Below are 19683 nucleotides of genomic sequence, written 5' to 3'. Positions count from 1 at the left end.
ACAGACACAGACACAGATTTCTAGGTTGGAAGAGACCTCAAGATCATCGAGTCCAACCTCCGACCTAACACTAAGTACTCCACTAAACCATATCGCTAAGCTCTACATCTAAACGTCTTTTAAAGACCTCCAGGGATGGTGACTCCACCACCTCCCTGGGCAGCCCGTTCCAATGCTTAATAACCCTTTCGGTAAAGAAGTACTTCCTAACATCCAACCTAAAACTCCCCTGTCGCAACTTTCGCCCATTCCCCCTCGTCCTGTCACCAGGCACGTGGGAGAATAGACCAACCCCCACCTCTCTACAGCCTCCTTTAAGGTAACTGTAGAGAGCGATAAGGTCGCCCCTGAGCCTCCTCTTCTCCAGGCTGAACAAGCCCAGCTCCCTCAGCCGCTCCTCGTAAGACTTGTTCTCCAGACCCCTCACCAGCTTGGTCACCCTTCTCTGGACTCGCTCGAGCATGTCCATGTCCTTCCTGTAGCGAGGGGCCCAAAACTGAACACAGTACTTGAGGTGCGGCCTCACCAGAGCCGAGTACAGGGGGACAGACTTGCATACTATCCAAGTACCTAAAGACTTAGCAAGGGTGCTACAATTTCCATCCTCTCCTTCTTACTTATTAGGTGCTTGAGCCCAGAGGGATCTACAATTAAAACGTATTTCTGCTGCTACCTGTGAGCTGAGTGGTGTGGTGCTATCCTACACGTGACACATCTGGGAGAAGCAGCTCTGCCTCTTCCATCTTACAAAATGTTACATCCAGGGATGCACAGAACTTACTTTTCCCATTTCGTCAGCACTGAGATCACCACAACCACAGCTGTTCCCATTGAAAAACACAGGCAGAGGTGATATGGTCATTCATGTTTCATAGAATTACCTACGATTACAGTACATATGAAGCAGGATGCTGGCTTCTAGGCTTTACTCAGTCGAAGGGAAATTTCAGACCTCTTCCCTGTCTTTAGGGGAGTGCCCAACCTACTCTGCTAGATGAAATGCTATGCCTTGATCCGGTGCAACCAAGCAGGCAAAAATCTGTCCTAAGTGAATCTTCCTAAGTGAATGCTCTGACCACCAAAAATTTATGTTGTCAAATTACTGCCTCCTCTACCAGAGATTTTATAAAAGCATAGTAATTCAGCTGTACAGCTGTTAGTCACATCCCTCTTCCCCCTCAAACATCTTTCTTTCGTGCAGTACTCATGAAAATTAAGAATATGATTTGGGTTTCTAAATTCCATTCGAGACTGGATGCTTAGGACTTATGCGTGGCAACTGAACATAGATACAAACAAGCACCTTGTTTATCAGAAATGTTTTTAAAATGTAACTGTACATGCTGAGTAACATCATCATACAATATTTGGTATCTGAATTAAAACTAGTTGAGCAGAAGAAAATTTAAAACAAAAGAGAAACAAATAATAGATTTGAATTAAAAGCTACAGAAAAATAAATCCTGCATGTAACATGGGTATAGTCAAAAAACTAGTAATATCTCACATAGCATTAGAGTGTACGATATTGCAACCATTTCTTTTTCCACTTCTCAGCAAAGCTGGTTAGACAATTACAGACCTAGTAAGGACGAGGCTATACCACTGAAAGCTAAGAACCATCCTCCATTTACAGATTTATGAATTAAGCGACTGTGAAGTACATTAATTTTGGTTGCAATAAATCTGAAGTTGCTGAGCTAAGTTCTGTTTGATAAATTCATCCATACTCCTATGACTTCAAGTGAGATCTTAGAAGGCTTATTAAAGGAATCTAAAATCAAATGCTTTCTCCATTCCATTCATTGCCCTACTAACTCACACACCACCCAGTTCAGTTTTCTAGCCAAGCAAGAATTCAGCAACAAAAAAAGTTTTGAAAGTTCACTTGTTTGACTCGAAGCCAAGTGGAAGATAAATGCCTCACAGACACAAACAAGAATAAACAGAGACAAAGAAAAAACTCCAATCTCTCTGTACAACACAAAGAGACAACAAAAGAATAATTATTCATCTAAATGATACAAGTAATTAAACAAATAAATACAAAGCACTCATAGTATATAACTATTAAATTATGGCTTAAAATAGCCTGTTAAAATGGCATTTTTCTAACTCTACTCATGGTACAGTTTCCAACATCTTCCTTACAGCTCCCCTCTGTAAAAATAGATGCTAGCATGCTGGGGAAAAATTCTAATTAATCATCACAAGTAATCCTTAGTCTTTCATTTTCTCCAAATTTACAACATGAATTCAGAAAAGTTCTTTGTAATAGAATAGTTACCAGATAATATTTTATCTTCACTGCTATTCTAGATCATTATAAACTAGAAAAAAACAGCACACATTCCCTGTCTTTTTGTTGTTGTTGTTTGTTTGTTTTTATGAAGACAAGGCATAGATGTTTTGTCTTGCACTGGTTAATCAGTGTTCTGCAAATGATTATTCATTCAACAGTATAATGCAAAAATAATCTTCCACATCAATATTGATTCTTATTAAATCTAGAATGATTAATGTTGTGGCTGCTTTACTATTCTGGAAACGTGCAGTGTATGTATAATCAGGTTCTCAATGTATCTATCATTTATTGATTCTGCAGTTTTTACTTGCACTGCAACACCCTACTAAGTTAGATATTCTCTCTACAGCTAAAGGTTTTCAAGATACAATAAGTTGCAATATCTATGTGCTTAGCAACTACTTTAGAATGCATATTATTTTTCTAAGAATTTTTATACCTTGTCTTCCATATTTTGTTATTTTTCCCTATAAATAAGAGACTTTTGAATTTATAAAAAAAAAGAGACACGATACTTAATATGCAAGTATCTGAGCTATATTAAGTGTATTGGTTATTTGTACTACCAAACAGTATGGTGCATTCAAACATGAATTAGGTGTCTACTAATCATAAGAAAAAAAAGAGTTGAGAGAAACTTGTATCAATGATTTAGAATGTGTATTGCTATTTAAAACCTTTCAGGCATTAGCACAGTTTATAATGTCAAATGTACTGGAACTTTGTGAGATTCTCCTCGTGGCTGGGAAAGACAATTACTGTAAAATATTTTAAATACTCGTTTTACAGATATGATTTCTATGAATAGAAAAAAAAAAAAAAAACAGATGCTTCTCCATCCTCAACAGGCAGTTTTTCTTTTATTTTAAAATTTACTGGGGCACTGCCAGGAGCCTGATTTACAGAATAGACCTGCTACTTCAGGGTTACTAGCAAGGAAACTCATCTTAATAGAAGTAAAATCAGCACGGTCAAATGCTACTTACTGTTTTGATAATTTATGGATATGTGCCTTCCATTACCCTGAGTATGCCAGACCCTTGGAATAATCTAATAGCCCGGTGTTTTAAAATGAGGACAACTATTTTTAGCATTGCAGAAATGGAGCGGAATGTTCAACAATGTGCTATCACAGGGCTCTATCAACATCCTCCCCCTCGTAACACGTACAGAGTGAGTCAAGAACCACAAACAGGGTCAGAGCTTTCCCTTTAATAAATAACAATCCCACACCAATTATACTCCATTAGATGACATCTCCCTTAGCCTACTGGAGTATTTCCTTGTTTCTCTAAGCAGGCTCATTTTAATGGCTAGAACTACCCGATAAAATATTAATTATTTTAAAACATACTCATAAAAATATACTAAGACTTGCCCTGTGAATCTCCAGGACTTGTCATGTCAGGAAGCTTGTGCTAAATATTATGACACCCTGGTTTCACTGCGTCTAGTGATCCTTTTGTTCCCACTTGGTTACTGCTGAACTAACAGTGCTCAGCACTTGCTGGGCTGCAAAGGCCCAAATCAGGGCTTTCCTTTATGCAAACGTGATCCATGTAAGCAAGCATAAGATCCTCCCTTCAAATAACCTAGTGAAGAAAGAACTGGTGACAGATAAACAGTAAGCTTCCTTTGCTCTCTTCTGCGTCCACAGCAGCCTCAGCACAGCTGGTACTCCATGGTTCAGCCACAGGGGTGAGGGCCGCTGAGGGAACTTGCATGTCCTTGTGTCCTAGTGGTCAGGGCTCCTGTGGCTTTTCTGTGTAGCTGCTCATGAGAAGGGCAAATGAGAACAGCCCAACAAGAATGACATAATCTGAGTCCAGGAGGCATCAATTTTCCTCATTTCTAGCCCTTCCTGATACCCATCTTTGGGACAAGGCTGACTGATTCAGGCATTCATGTCACCTAGAAGTTAATATACTGCAAACTTGACATTTGAAAACTTAGGCTTCAGTCCTTTGCAGGCAAACTAATTAATAAGCAGGTAGAAACAGCTTAGGACTCCAGAGAACATGATCAGAGGGCTCCTTACTCCAGACTACACTCTTTCTACTTGGCATTGTTTCCTTTTTTATTTTTCTATTAGCATGTGCTAAAAGTGCACAACTACCACAGTTTCTATATTCAAATACATAAAGCATGCATATTTTACAAACGCATGACATAAATCAGAAGTTTGTTTCTGTATTTTACTCCACAAATTATTTTCATACAAGAGAAGTCAGAGAAGTTATTCTGAAAAACCTGAGATGAAAGGACCGCTTCACTTATTTTCATGCATCACAGCACAGCTATAGGCCTGTATGTTGCCTTTCCTTTTCTTTAGAAAATTGATAAGAAACTGCCCGAAACCTTTACGATAAATGTCAAATAGAGGTTTTTATACCATTAACAAAAGTATCAGCAGAAGCAGAGACTCCATTGTCAGCAGATGTTCTCTATGCTTTTGACAAATACAAGTGGTGTTCACTGCTATCACACGTCCTTAGAGAAGTGCCTACTGCCTTCTTTCTCTTCTTGACATTCCTCATCAAGAACTGATTCCTCAGTCCAGAAGACATGCTTCCAGTCACCATTCATAATTGCCACTGATTTCAAGAAGAACAGAACTGGACTGCAAGGAACTTAACAACAAAACAGAGGAGAAAAATAAAAGCTGACCGTATTATCAGCACATAACCAGGACCTCATGTAGCTTATGTTTGGTTCCCAGCTGTGCCTCTGTTTTATGTAACCTCCAACAGGTGATTTATACCTTATTCTCCTTCTCTCCCTCCTACAGTATTTTTAAGAGGAAATTCATTAGTGTCTGCAGAGCCCTCAGAGGCCATAATGGTGGAGCATTACAAGCCAGAGTAAAGCTCCACACAGTGCCAAAGAGCAGAGGAATGGGGCAGCTGCTCCTTATTCTGCCTCACTGTGTTCTAGAGCCTGAAGAGCTTTTACCATTTTTTGTCTGCTTTTCAGACTGCATCAAATGACCCAACTAACACCTTTTTTAATGGCTCATCACCCAGTTACACCCCTTAGGTAAGAAAGGTAAGAAGCACAACATAGTTTACTACTGACAGATATGGGTAATGTTTAATATATTTTTCCCACTGTTATTTAAAAATGTAGTGACAACATGAATTGAACATGAGCTTCAAAACAATCCTGCTCAGTTGACCTATGACACCACACAGACAGCATAAAGAAAATGCATGTGAAGAGCATGAAAACATTTCCTGTAGAGTACTGAGAATAAGAAAATAGGCTTCTGTCTTCAAAAGATTCTGAAAGATTCATAGATTCTTATGGACGAACAGTTCAGAAAATTAAGTCTAGCCAGTTGGATACTTCTATCATCTAAGACAACACAATAGAAAAAAAATGGAAGTGATCTTGTACTCATGGACAGCTGAAAGATTTTTATAACTATATTTTTTTCCTTTACGGTAGATCTGTCAAAAGAAAAATTGCCTGGACTTATACACCATCTATTGATTTAATGTTAACCGAGCCATAACACAGCCTTAAAACAAATCTAAACCCTATTAAATTTTCAACGGAACTGCAAATTCATCTAATTGACCTTGCTAAAATAATATTTGAAATGCAATAACGTTAATTATCAGCTAAAAGGCATTCTCTGAAACTAATGAATCGCTGAAGACTTTTTAAAATAATAAAATTATTATGACTACTATATTTACCATAATAATTGGTGCACTGAGGTAAACTACAGTGGTCAACCTCTTATAGGTGGGAGGCTATTCTTTAATGCATGAAATAAAAAAAAAGAAAAAAAAACTTACAATATTAATTTCCATAACCTGGAAGTTATGCAATATATATTCCATATATTTCCATATATATTAATCTATTTCCATATATTCAGGAGGGAGATTCTCAGCTAGTACAAATGCCAGCTTACACTAACAAAGATCTGTCCACAGACTATCAACCATCAGTCTAACATCTAACAATACAGCTATAAAATGCACAAACACAGCACCAAAATTACAGATTTAGGGTGAATCAAAAATAAATAGATAGCATATAGACTGGACTTTCTAATCTAAGAACTAACTCAGCTCAGTATTTGTTCTGAAGTACCACATGTTGGTTTGCTTGTACAGCTGCAAACCTCCTGTCAACTATTGATCAGTAAAGTAGTTCAAGATACAGTTTCCCTGTCTCCATTTACACTTAGAAGTGTAATACTTTCTTAAGAAATCTCTCTCTTCACTTTCGACATTTGATATATTTTGGAAGTGGACTAGTATTTGGATTTAAGAGGCTATAAAGTCAATATACTTAGAATTCCAGCAGATAGTTCTCCCACCTGTGAACCCAGGTATCAACCAATCTTATGTCAGCACAGGAACCGCAGGGAACTGCTTCCTAAATATAAGTCCATGTACATCTTACTGCTATCAGTTCCGTGCAGCTTTGAAGGGTACAGCAGCATCTCAGCCTAGCAAAGTTGTAACTTTTCCTTTCAGCCCCTTTTCTTGACCTCTTGGATGCTTATTAGCCTATCCCTACTTCTGGGATGCCTGACAAAAAGAGCTAGTCCACTATCCAAGGGACATAGAATCTACACGAAGAGTTTTTAATCATCCTTTCACTAAAAAACATTGTTTATTTAGAGAATCAACATTACTCTGACAGCCATTTCTCTGGCTGCATTCCTTTCTCATTCTTCTTAAGTTTAGCAGACATACTGCCAGAAAACTATATTCTATAGTCTGGTATTTCTTCTGGCTATTTCACAATGCTGGTATTATAACCTCATCACTGCAAAGATCCATTTATTTTTGTTAACGGTTCCTGAAGTCTCATCTCCTTCCACCTCATAGATTTGAAAACCAGAAAACAAAAATGCTCAGACTAAATTATGAAGAAAAATAGAGGGGAAAAAAAGACAAACTGCTCATAGTCTCTGTTATGTTACAGATGCTATTGCCTAAGATTCTGAGAGTTCACATTAATCAAAGATTATTTATAAGAGCATCCTGATACTCTACTATTTCCAATGCTGGTTTGGCCAGAAGAGTTGCTTGCTATGGCAGTGACTAACAAATGTCACAAAGATCATCCTTTCTTCCACTCACCGTTATCTGAACAAAAACCTTAAACTGAATTAAACAGACTACAATTGAGACAATCTCTCTTCAGTTATATAGAGTCTTGTGTGTAGCTTACAATAAAAGCAGTAAGGATTAGCATTGTACACTTTTTATTCCCATCCATTAAGTACTTTCTGACCTTCACTCTTCCCTCATAGCCCTGGCTGTATCTCATCAGTACTGTACACCTTTCTGGGCAGGGAATTTCTTTTACTCCAGGCTTATGCAAGACTCTGTACAAGAAAGTCCCAAGACTTTCTCATGTCAAGGGAAGAGGCAAACACAGTATGTAACTGGCATACCCAGAAGTCTTGCATTCTCCTTCCATCCCTGCTCTATGTGGGAATGTGCATTGTGACAAATGGACAGCTAAATAAACATTTCTTGAAACCCTATTGGCAGGAGCTACAGAGAAAATGTGCATCTTCCACATGTAAAGGTAGCAGGTTCCAACTACTAAATAAAATTAGCATGGATTAATTTCTCCCGTTTAGTGTCTGAGGGAATTTTTTATTTTTTATTTTTATTTTTTTAACAGACTAAAACTGTATTACCATCATTTTTAAGGAGAAACAGAAGAACTACTATTCACAACAAAGAGGGAGAATAGTGAAAGTGGAGTAAACTCTGAACAAAAAGCATCAGCTGACTAGCTTCTCAGTATCTGTGAAAAAAATCTGTCCTGTGTGAGGTGCTTTTAAATACAAATCAAACACCTGTCAACCAGCTGGGCTGTGTGTGTCACTGCTGAGCCATCTGCAGAAACACACCCCGCGCCAGTTGCTTTACTTAGCCCGGCCTGGGAACAAGAATCCATTAGACAGAAAGTCAACAGTGGAATTAGCAGCACTTTTTCTTTTAGTGCCCTTCCACTTACTTGTTTGACTTCTTATGTTTCTATTTTTGGGAGCCTCATGCCAGAGCAACAGTGCTGACTGCTGATTAGACAAGACTTGGCCCAGCCTCAGCACGTCACATTGATCTGATCGATTCAGGCTTGAAGCATGCAGTATGAATCTGAGGTGTTGAGAAATACCAGCTAGCCATGGCAATTTAAGGAGTACACCCTGTTCTTCTGTACCTGTGAATGATTTTACTGTATGGATAAATAAGTTTGCATATCCAACAGCTTGGTATCTATGAATGAAAATAAAAAGCAACTTACATGGAATTTGGAATATAAAACTTACATTATAACTTTTACATTTTGGGGGAGAAAGTATGTTTGTTGACAATAAAAATGCAAGTGAGCTGGATTTAAAATAATTGTATGACTGATATACCTCATCCACCAAAAAAAGGGCAAAGAGCTAATAGTTAATAGTCACTAGTCCAAACAGTACTCTAAGCTCCATACAATTTGTACTACATATAAATTTTCTGTTACATCAGGCTAACACTTTTTTTTTTTTTTTAATTTCAGGAGCTACTTTTTCAGGAACTACGGTTGTTGTTAATCAGGCAGAGTATAATATTATATATAAATTAAATCAGTAACAGTAACATACATCATTGTTTTTAAGTTATTCTACTACAAATCAATAATTCATTGCATTTGAAGTGTTATATTTAGTAAAGTTCACTAATTTCTCAAAAGAAAATAAACACAAGTAAGCAGAATGTGTCAGAAAAGTAGTACAGCACTGCAGTACAGCAGAAAGTTCCTTCCGTCCTGATTAGTCTATCTCCGGCAACACACTGCTGCCAACTTTTATGATTTCAAGTCTGGCAATAGCTGCTATTTTTCTTAAAGCCCTACCTTCTTATGAGATGGCAACAACCGAGAATAGTAGTTATAAGATTTCCAGTCTCTACCTGAATGAAAAAAAAATCATGAAAATGTAACACTATGTGCTACAGAAACCTCACAAAAACAGCCTAAAAATATAATTGAAAAAACAATCGAAGAAAACTCCTCAAACCTCCCCCCTCCCATTCAAAGTCTGCAAGGTCCTGACTCAGCCTTCTCAAATGCAGTTAAGCACACCAGAGCCATGCAGACTCAAAGCTGGAGTATTCATGAATCTCTGATTAAGGAACAAAGAGTTGCATTTAATGACTGCATTATTTAACGACTGCATTATTTTTTACTTCCATGTTATGTAACAAACTAACAAAAGCCTCTTCTACATGGCAGCATGCCACTGTCCCTTTTGCTCCCAGCAGCCCAGACAACTATAAAATGGATGGTGACCTTTGGTTTCTTTGGCCACACCTCACGTAACAATAGCAGTCACTGCCTGCAGAGCCCATGTGACTGGCCACATTTTTCTAGTTATTAAAATTTCCTTTCAAATACCAGAGCCCCCCCCCTTCTGCCCCCACTCTTATCTCACCACAGTGACACTGGCCTATTGCTTTGATGCTGAGCAACACAAGCATTAGCGTCTGGCTTCCCAAATACAGTTTGTACTTTTGTCCTACTGAGACTGATCTGATTCTGACAGAAACCAGGAAAGGGCAAAAGAAAATGTGATGGGTTAGCTAATGGACCAAAACAGGCTTTTTTTCCTCAAAAAACAATGATTCTTTAATGCAGGATGAAGTCTCTGCTCACCAGCAGCACACGCCCAAAAGCAGTCACTAGCACCATTCTCTCCAGAATGGAAACAGCACCAAGCGGCGCCGCCGCACGCGATGGAATCTGGTGCCCCGCAGCTCGCTAGCAAGAACCCAACCGTACTGCTGCCGTGTAACTTTAGGAGCTGAAAAACCAGGGAGCTCAACAGTTCCTGCAGTTGGAACTGCAAAAATCACCTAATAAGGCAAAAATAAGTCAGCACAGCAGACAGCTCTCTGGAATCAAATTTATGATCAAAGGCTATTCAAAACACATCCTTGTAATGTTAAAGAGAGAGCAGAGCAAGAAATATACATGCTGAAGTAATGAAGCAAGTTTTGGAAAACATAGTGGTCTAAAGTGTTTGCCCAGCAGGATTTTTAGAGAGTGTATTCATGAATCAGAAAGCTATAGAGAACTACTCTTTTCACATACATTTATGTCTTAAAATCAGATGTGCATTAATTATTGAAAACACAAAAAGAACACAGGAAACACATACCAGATTTGTTACTGCAATAAATGAGATCCAACCACCTGATGGGCAGCAGTTCTCAAAGTCAAGGCTTTAATATAATGATAATAAAGTTTCCAACTGTAAAACCACTCTCTCTCTCTCTTATTAATATTTACTTGTTAGCCCATCAAACCTCATTTTTAAAAAATTACACCTTGTTTCCTATTGAAATGTTTCAGCCTTATGCTAATAGAGCTCATAATTTTCCTTGTACTTTGAAAATGTTTCTGTTGTCAAATATTTCTTTCTATACTAGTGATTATACTCTTCAGTCTTTGTTGCAGACTCCAAAGTAAAGGAACAGAGGGATTTTTCAGAAGCTGTATAACTTGTACAAACTATCGCCATACCTGATCTAAAAATGTTGAAATGTAACTGATTAGCGATGATAGGAGCTCAGAAATTGGATTACACTGAGTAATAGACAAAATGAGGAAGATGGCTTTAAGCAGCACATATCCAGTGCTCCCCATGCATTTTTGGAAGCTTTTTCAGGGATGCTGATGAGCTACGTTGGACATACGTTGACCCCTGTCAAGGATCTGTACAGCACATGAGAAGTGGAAGACGCTGTGTGCGGAGATCTTTCAAGACTGGAAAAGACTGTGTCACTGGAAGCTCAACACCAACGTCTCTTCAGATTCGCATGCCTGCATGAATGCAAGATGCTCTAGGAGCATATACTGGACTGGCATAATAGGCCATGTGTCCATGACTCTTCTATAAACTCAAATAGGCCTTGTGAAGTTCTAGACAGGGTTTCCATGGTCTAGTTGGAGCAATGGGGAAAGCAGTTCAATGATCACAAGGATCTTCATGATGACACAATTTGATCTGGATGTACATTTAACAAGTTTCCAGTGTTCAAGAGGCATTAGGATAATGTAATTAATAATATGCTTTAATTTTTGTTTAGCCCTGAAGTGACCAGGCAATTGGACTTTATGATCTCTGCAGGTCCCTTCCAACTGGCTACTCTATTTTGTTCTAAAAAAGCTATCCCTGAAGATCTGACCCTGGAATAACTCAGTATGGAGATGGGTATTAAAACTACCTCTGAAAGTAATCTGAAGATCCACACTGTACTTGCATGTCTGTTTTTTTCCCCTTAAAACTTTCAAATAATGCATATATTTGGAAAACAAAGCACTGGCCATTTCTAAGCCATGCATTTTATTGAGCTTCTGAATTCTGCAACAGTCATTCATTTAAATAAAACAAAATAAAATAAAATAAAAAAATAAAAAGAGTCTCATGTTTCATAGCCATTTTCAAATTCACTTTCTCAGGCACCATTAAGGGAAAACAGAGCTCTTTCCACCAGGCAATGCAAAGGAGGCAGTTCAGGAAGTGTTAACACATTGTTTTGACACCACAAATGGTATCCATATCACATTTTGGGAACCCTTTTGCTAATCATTTCCTGACTTGTACAAAAGAAAACTCTACTGCAAAAGAATAATCAAATTTAATGAGAACAAAATGGTCAGTGCTTGGTTTCAGACTCAGCTAAGACTCTGAAAGCGTGAAGAAAGCACATTGCTAATGGACTTGAGAAAACTGAAATTACAGATTTCAGATTACAGATTTAACTCATTAAATGAGAAAAACACCACCCACCAACAAACAACATTATATATTCTAGTCCTGTTGTCTTCCAGATCATAAAATATGTGAGTTTGTGTATAATTTGTTGGCCATCCCCACAAATAGATGCAAGTGAACAAAAAAGGGAACAATTCTTTTGCAGATACCTACTGTACAGTCACACGTGAACCAAATCTCACCTTCATCATTCTTGGAAGTACAAATAGCACTTGTACAGTTGGTAGAGCTCTTGAAACGTACACTTAGTTTTTTAGTTTGGCCTGACGTTGAATATAAATCTAAGATGTGTGATGATAAACATTGTTTTTATTCATATAAGCATTTCTTTCTCATTTCAGTCTGTCTAAACTGTTTATTTTAGTAGTATACTGTGGGAGTAACCACACAGTGCAGTAGCAAAGGCACAGCATATTGAATATTTCGCTACCTCTACAGGCTTAGTGTGCAAAAAAGAAAAAGGTATTTTAATGAGCTTACTCAAAATATTTAATGTTTTAGGATGTCTGTTCATAATCTAGATTGGAAAAAATAATGCAAAAAATACAATAGTAAAACTAAATGATTTGAAAGTCAGGTATTAAAAGTGAATGGAGTTACAAGTATTTCACAAAATGTACTTTAACAAATATAGGTACATGATCACCATCATGATGAAATCTATACTATGGACTAAAATAAAACAATTTTTATAGAAGCTTGGCTACAGGGGAACAGACAAAAATGTATTTTGGTTTGGTAAGTCATCTGGATCCTCTGAATTACATTTCTGGCAACTTCAGTTGTATTTTACAGAATGTAGTAGAGAAAGAAGAAAAAGTATTTCCATAATTAAAAAAAAACAAACAAAAAAAAAACAGACAAATACGGAATGGTCAAGAATAGAGCCAATCATTCACCTTCAGCAGCTTAAATCCTTTGAGACATGCTGCCATCAGCTCATCCTCAAAAGCCTAAGAGCTTTTGGGCTAGTAGGACCCATAACATATGTATTCTCCTACATGCCGTGGTGGCAACCTCTCTCTCAGAACTAGAAAAACCCTCGTACACGGAGACTGGTCTGTTCCTAAAACAATATGCCAACAGAGCTGGCAGGTTCATCTTGACTGCTTCAGGCTGCTTACTGTGCTTAAGTTCTAGGAAGTAGTCTACCATGTCAGAAAGCATCACATTAGAGACCTGCAGCAAGGATAAGTTCTCACCGCATTTACCAGAGAAGTACATCTTTTTAAAGATTTTCCTGCAGTTAACTGTACTGGGTCTGGCTGGGATGGAGTTAACTTTCCCCACAGCAGCCCATACTGTGCTGTGCTTTGCACTTACACCTAGAAAAGCACTGGTATCACACCGATGTTCTGGCTACTGCTGAGCAGTGCTAGCACAGCATCGAGGCTAGCTCTCCAACTCCCTCCTGTCCAAAGGCTGGGGGTAGGCAAAATGTGGGGAGGGGGCATGACAACAGCTGACCCAAACTGACCAAAGGGATATTCCATACTGTATGGCATCATGCTCAGCAATACAAGCGTGAGGTGAGGGACAACTCTCAATAGGAAAGCATCTCTCTTCCCAAGAAACTGCTACGGGTACTGAGGCTCTGATTCCCAAGACATGGCTGAACATTGCTTGCTGATGGGCTAAAAAGGGGCAGGGCTAAACAATTTTTTTTCTTCCTTTTGCTTCCACATGCCCTTTGATTTTATTTTTTTTTTCCTTTAATTAAACTGCTCCTTACCTCAAAACATGAGCTCCCCCCCCCCCATCATATTTTCTCTGTTCTGTACAGGAGTGAGATCATGAGAGTGGCATGGTGGGACTTAGCTGCCCACCAGTATGAAACCACCATGTTAACCAAAACACAACACAAAACAAAACACAATCAAACAAACAGGAGTACATTACCTAGTGTCCAGGACATAAAGTTTTAATTTGGAGCTTCACTGTCATGGTACTGTAGACCCAGGAGCGAACACAAGGAAAAGACTTGAGTTGCTTGGATAAGTGAAACAAGAAGCACAGAAAACAGAAGAATCTCAGCTATACAGAGGCAAATCAAACCCAGTTTGTTCAAATTTACAAGAAGCTCAGGAAAGGAAAGGGACAGAACAAACTCCCTGTAAAGGAGAATGAGAAGGTCTGGTGGCAACCTCAGAAAGGGTCTAAGAATGCATTCTTAAGGATGGAATACTTGATCTTCCAGCCATAGCTCACAGTGTACAACCCCTTAAGTTGTCAGACTATCTAGAAGCATACCGCAAAAGAAGGATGAACACAGGATACACTTACTGCAAAGTCTGATGGTTTGCTGGACTGGAAGAGCAGAGAGACTAACCCTGTTCTCTTCCAACACAGAAAGTACAGCAGTGAAGTTGATCATCCTTACCTCTATCCATCCCCCAGTACATGCTATGGAAAGGCCCTGCACAAATGCAGTCTGTAAGTAATCAATAAGACATCATCACGGCAGTAAAGAAGAAGCCTGTGGGTTTCACAAACAAGAGAGTCCTCTCACCATTTCAGTATGACAGGAACACTAGGAAAACAGTGTTGTGTTTTTGTTTGTTTGTGTGTTTTTTAATAGGATACTTCCCAGAAAATGTAACAACCTTGCTCAGATTTCATCAGTGGTGTAACACAACACACACAAACAGTATCTAAAGACTACTTTGAACAGCAGAGCAAGCAGTTCTTGTCGTAATGAGATTATTCCAACTGCTAGACCAGGTTTGCTTACCTTGTGAAACCTGACGTGAAGCAGATAGGCAATTGTCATCCTACACCTTAGAGAACTCCAATCTCCTCAAACCTCTGCTTCAGGGGCAGATTTAATTTCAGCATGTTTATTCTCAGGCCATACAGCCAGCACTCTGGCTGCAATCCAGTTGTACTAAATAGCTTAAGAAATGTATCCAAAGAAAATTTCACTTGCTAATCGCCAAAGAATAAAGTACGCTAACACACTGCTTCTTTGACAAGTGTTTGTTCTGTCCTCATAGCCTTTGCTGAAGATCTTCAAACCGGCCAAGGCATAAGGACTCAGACACATAGTGATTCTGATTTACCACAACATTTCAGCTCTTGTATCATGACTAGATACATATGCTGACAAATTTTCCCCAGAAGGCTGAGTCACAAATCAGTCCTGATTGCAGGAAGGGGATTATGGCAAAGTTTTCCACATCTTCCAGTAGCCTACAATTGAAGTCAGTTTCCTTCCAAGGGAGGACTATTGCTGTCTTATTTTTTAGGATTATAAACCAACACCACAGAAGTCTCTCCTCTGATACTTTTAAGAATTCCTTCTGTTGTCCTAGGTAAGACCTACTATTTTAAAAATATCTCTTAGGAAAGTTCCCTGAAAAAGGTCAGGGAAGAAGAAACTAGGTAGTTAGACACAAATATTTGTGACGGTGTCTGTGATCTACTGCCTTCTGACTTTGAGGGCCTGCGGTAGGGCTCCACAGGGACTGCATTTGATTCTTCACTCTCTAGGCTGGTCACCAGTACTGTCAGACTGACTGCTTTTGCCCTGAAGGCAGATGACATGACAAGCACGTTGTGGTGTGGGGTGTTGTCAGTCAGTGGAAACCTTACTTTTCGTGTTGGCAGCTTACAAGAATTATAGTAGAAAAAAACAGAACCGCAGAACTGCCTGAACAGACATCTGTTTTCTTCAGGAAACAGGTGTGTTAAGGTTATTCTTATGTCACTCTGGAGTCATCAAGACTTAAACTTTGTTCTCTGGATTAGCACACAGCAGGTCCAACCTCTCAGATGGCAGAACCTCTCACCAGTCTATATCATTTAGATCTGCAACTATTATCCAGTACAACTGTTGCAAAACCACTGCTGCATTCAGTGAATGAGAAATTGTTCTGGCTGCATCAAGGGCCACCTGCAAATTATTGTCAGCTATAACCTGTCCTGCAAATGACAGAAGGCCAAACATCACATTTGAAGAGAGACTGAAGATGTATAAGGTACACAACCTATTTTCACACTTCAGATCCCTGAAACTCAAGGCCATATACAAAGGAAGCTCTACAGACTTGCCTAGAAAATCTGCAAACTTCTCATTGTCTATGTAGATTTTGAAAATGAAGTATACAATCATGGGGCATTTTCTGGGGAGGTAAAATTCTCTCAAGTAATAAAGTTGATTGGATAGGATTATTCTAGCTTTAGACTTTCACTACAATGATGGGTAGATTTGAGCTAATCAATTCTACAGAAACAGTCCCTCTAATAGTCCAGTTTATCTCATTCCAAGGTAAAGTTCCAAAATAGGTCACATGAATTAAGCAACATGGCATTATCCTAATGATTCTATGATTTTATGATTAAGATCTGTCACATATTTATTCTCTGAACTTTTTCTCACAGAAAAAAGTATGAACAATGAAGTATTGTAGTGGATAGTTTCTGGGTGCATCAGCCCTTTTTCTCTCTGAAGTATCAACCTGCATTTACATACAAAATAGCTGTATCTTTTCTTTTTTTCTTTTTCCTGAATAGTTAATGACAGGATCATATCTGCACAAACTGCAGAAAAACATAAATTAGACATCCCAGTCAAACAAAACCACATTTCTGTTAACAGAAAATGTGTATTGAGGGGTGTAAGAAAAGGATAAGCAGTGCTAATTCCTGAGAATGTTCCCTCAGCATTCCACGATCTGTGCCTCCCCTTCCGGAAATATAGGAGATGCCTTTGTACTTAGCAGTTCTCAGAGGATTTTTCTTCCTTTACATTGTTCAGTTGTCTTTGAATCCATGTACATTTCCAGCATCCAGAACACCCCAGAAAAAAAGAGCTCAAAAATAGCAGACACACAAATTCACACAGCTCTTGACGCATCAGCTGAGAGACAGAGCATGTTAATACCTTTCATAAGATAAGGAAAATAAAGTGATTCAACCTCCATAAAGACGCTAATAATTCCATCCAGCCCTATATTACTCTACACAGACATGACAACTCAGGCTAGCATAAACCAGGTGGCTGTATCTCAGTTTCATCTAGCTATGTATGTACAAAATAAACATATATATATATATATATATATATATTAAACAGCTTTTGGTCTTGCCAGTTTCAGATTCCACAGTAGTTCATTTTTAATTTGCAACAGTGATATGACTTTTATGTAGTCTGAACTAAAAGAGCTATACTGTTCAGGAAAAGTATACTGTTCAGGATAAGTACAGTGTCTCAAGATTAAATACGATCTGACTGCTGAGCCTCATATAAACTAACAGGAGCTTTGGGATTTGGACTCACAGTGAATCTGCAAGGCACTAAAAAAATAAAAAGAAAAAGAAAAGAAAAAGAAAAAAAAAAGGAACCCAAACAGTATTAACCATGGAAACTGCATGGAAACTGCAATAACAACTTTTACTGGAAAAGCAATGTCACTTGGTAATTTTCAAGAAAGAAAACAATTTATTCCCACTAGCTCACAGAGGGAAGCACAGTAAAGTAAAAACCGTCTAACTGGATCAAATCGAAGGTTGGAAATTAGGAGAAATTTCTTCTCAGAAAGTAGTCAGGCATTGGAACGGGTTGCCCAGGGAGGTGGTGGAATCACTGTCCCTGGGGGTGTTCAAGGAAAGGTTGGACGTGGTGTTTAGGGACATGGTTTACTGGGTGACACGGGTGGTGGGGGGATGGTTGGACCAGGTGACCTTGGAGGTCTATTCCAACCTTAATGATTCTATGGTTCTGTGAGGCTTTCTCTGGTCAAGTGTGTCTCCAAAATTTTGGCGACAACAGATGTTTATGGAAAGTATAACAACAGGGCAACCATAGAGACTTCCCAGTGCGTTTCCCAGACTTCAGCATCTTGGAGTTCAAGAACTTTCGGAGAAGCAGTGTTGTCTATCTTTGACACCCTCCGTGGATTTTTATTTCACCAACTTTCTAATCAGTTTTTTCAAATGATTTAAATCCTGTGGCAGAGTTTCAACTTTGATTTTGTTATAAGCAGAAGGATATAATATCTATCCTTTCTATCCTTTCAGAACTTGCTATCAGATAATTTGATATTCTAGTTCTCTCAATGGAAGAGTGTGAAATAAATAAATACAATCCCTATTAATCTTTTCTGTTCCACTGATACTTCTATAGAGCATACTTTTATAGAATACAACACATTTCCCCTCCGCTGTGACTTTTTCAAACTGAAGTCCACATTGCCACATCTTAATTGGAAGATGCCCAATGCTCCTGATTACTCTTGACACCTCCTCTGAACCTTTTCCAATGCTATTATATCCACTTTGAGATGTAGGAACCAGAACTGTATACAGCATTCAAGACATATCACAAGGCAGTTTTATTAACAGTAGTGAATTTAAAATGCCTTTTCTTTGTTCTCCATTCTCTTCCCTGATCTTTACTAAATTCAATTTATTTATTTGGCTAGTAGTTAACAGTGAGTGTATGTTTTCATTGACCTCTAATCTCAAGATCACTTTCATGAACAGTAAGAGCTAATCCAGAGTCCAATATGAAATACGTAAGTTTTGGCTTGTTTTTCCTTCCATCGCTTTATGGTTATTTTCACTGAGTTTTACATGCCACTTTATGATTCACTTCCTCCACACTATAAGGTCCTTTGAACATCTTTGCAGCCTGCTCTCCACTTTTTTATCATACATAAATTGGCATAAGCAACAAATGCCATTATTTTAACTCATCTCTTTTGTAATGTCATGTATCTAGCTCCTATTTTTAACGAAAACATAGTTTGAGAAAGAAATAGTAAGTAAAAATGAAAGACAATTTCATAATTCTATATCCTGGTAATTACAGATTTTAAATCTCACAGTTGAAGTGAAATTCTTGCTTGTTTCAGTGCTTAGAAATGTGGATAATTACTAAATAAACAAAACTGTGCCATTACTAAAGTGCTGCATACGTGTGAAAGGGGTTTGTCAACCATCAAGTGCAATATTGAAATTTTGAGCTTATCACAGCAACAGCTGCCTTAAAAAGGAATACTTGCTTATGGTGCTGAAAGGACAGAAACTTGAAGTGCAAGATGAAAAAGAACCTAAATTGACAGTATTGAGGGATGAAGACTTAAATCAGGATGTTACAGATACCACTGAAAAAAAATAAATAAATCTGTGCAATGGACTAATGCATGTATCTTGAAAGCTTCATCCATTTATGTATTAAGTGGTTTCCAGCTAATAGGTGGAACAACAACAAAAAAAATCACAAGAGGTGAAATGATTATAATCTCCAGCAACATTCTGTTTCCTCAGTGTTATGCGGGCTGTCCTCTATACTGAAGATATCAGGATTTTGGACTAGTGCACTTCCTCTAATACAGGTAACTAGCTCTGAACTCAACAAATCTGTACAACTGCCTTAAATTGGACAAAGTGAATGGGTAACGTCCTGAAATGAAGTGAAACTTACCTTCTTGAATACACAGGGAGGTTGATAAGCTTTCTTAGCTATGGTTATTTGCTTAGAAATCAGTGGTGTTTACCTCAAAGCTCTATCAAGCAGCCTGTTGAGAGCATAAGAGCTCTTTTCTGGGCCCATAGACCACAGTCTGCACAGGTC

The 19683-nt window shown here is 38.3% G+C and overlaps 1 protein-coding gene across 1 annotated transcript in view; it reads right to left on the bottom strand.

The window, feature by feature from the left end:
• COL19A1 (collagen type XIX alpha 1 chain) overlaps positions 1–19683 on the bottom strand; it is a 192935-nt gene that overhangs the window by 126719 nt on the left and 46533 nt on the right. The gene's annotated exons all lie outside the window — the stretch shown is intronic.

This window comes from Cygnus atratus, chromosome 3, assembly GCF_013377495.2.
Source record: "Cygnus atratus isolate AKBS03 ecotype Queensland, Australia chromosome 3, CAtr_DNAZoo_HiC_assembly, whole genome shotgun sequence".
Classification (NCBI taxonomy): Eukaryota; Metazoa; Chordata; class Aves; order Anseriformes; family Anatidae; genus Cygnus; species Cygnus atratus.
This window is presented reverse-complemented; position numbering and strand designations above follow the sequence as displayed.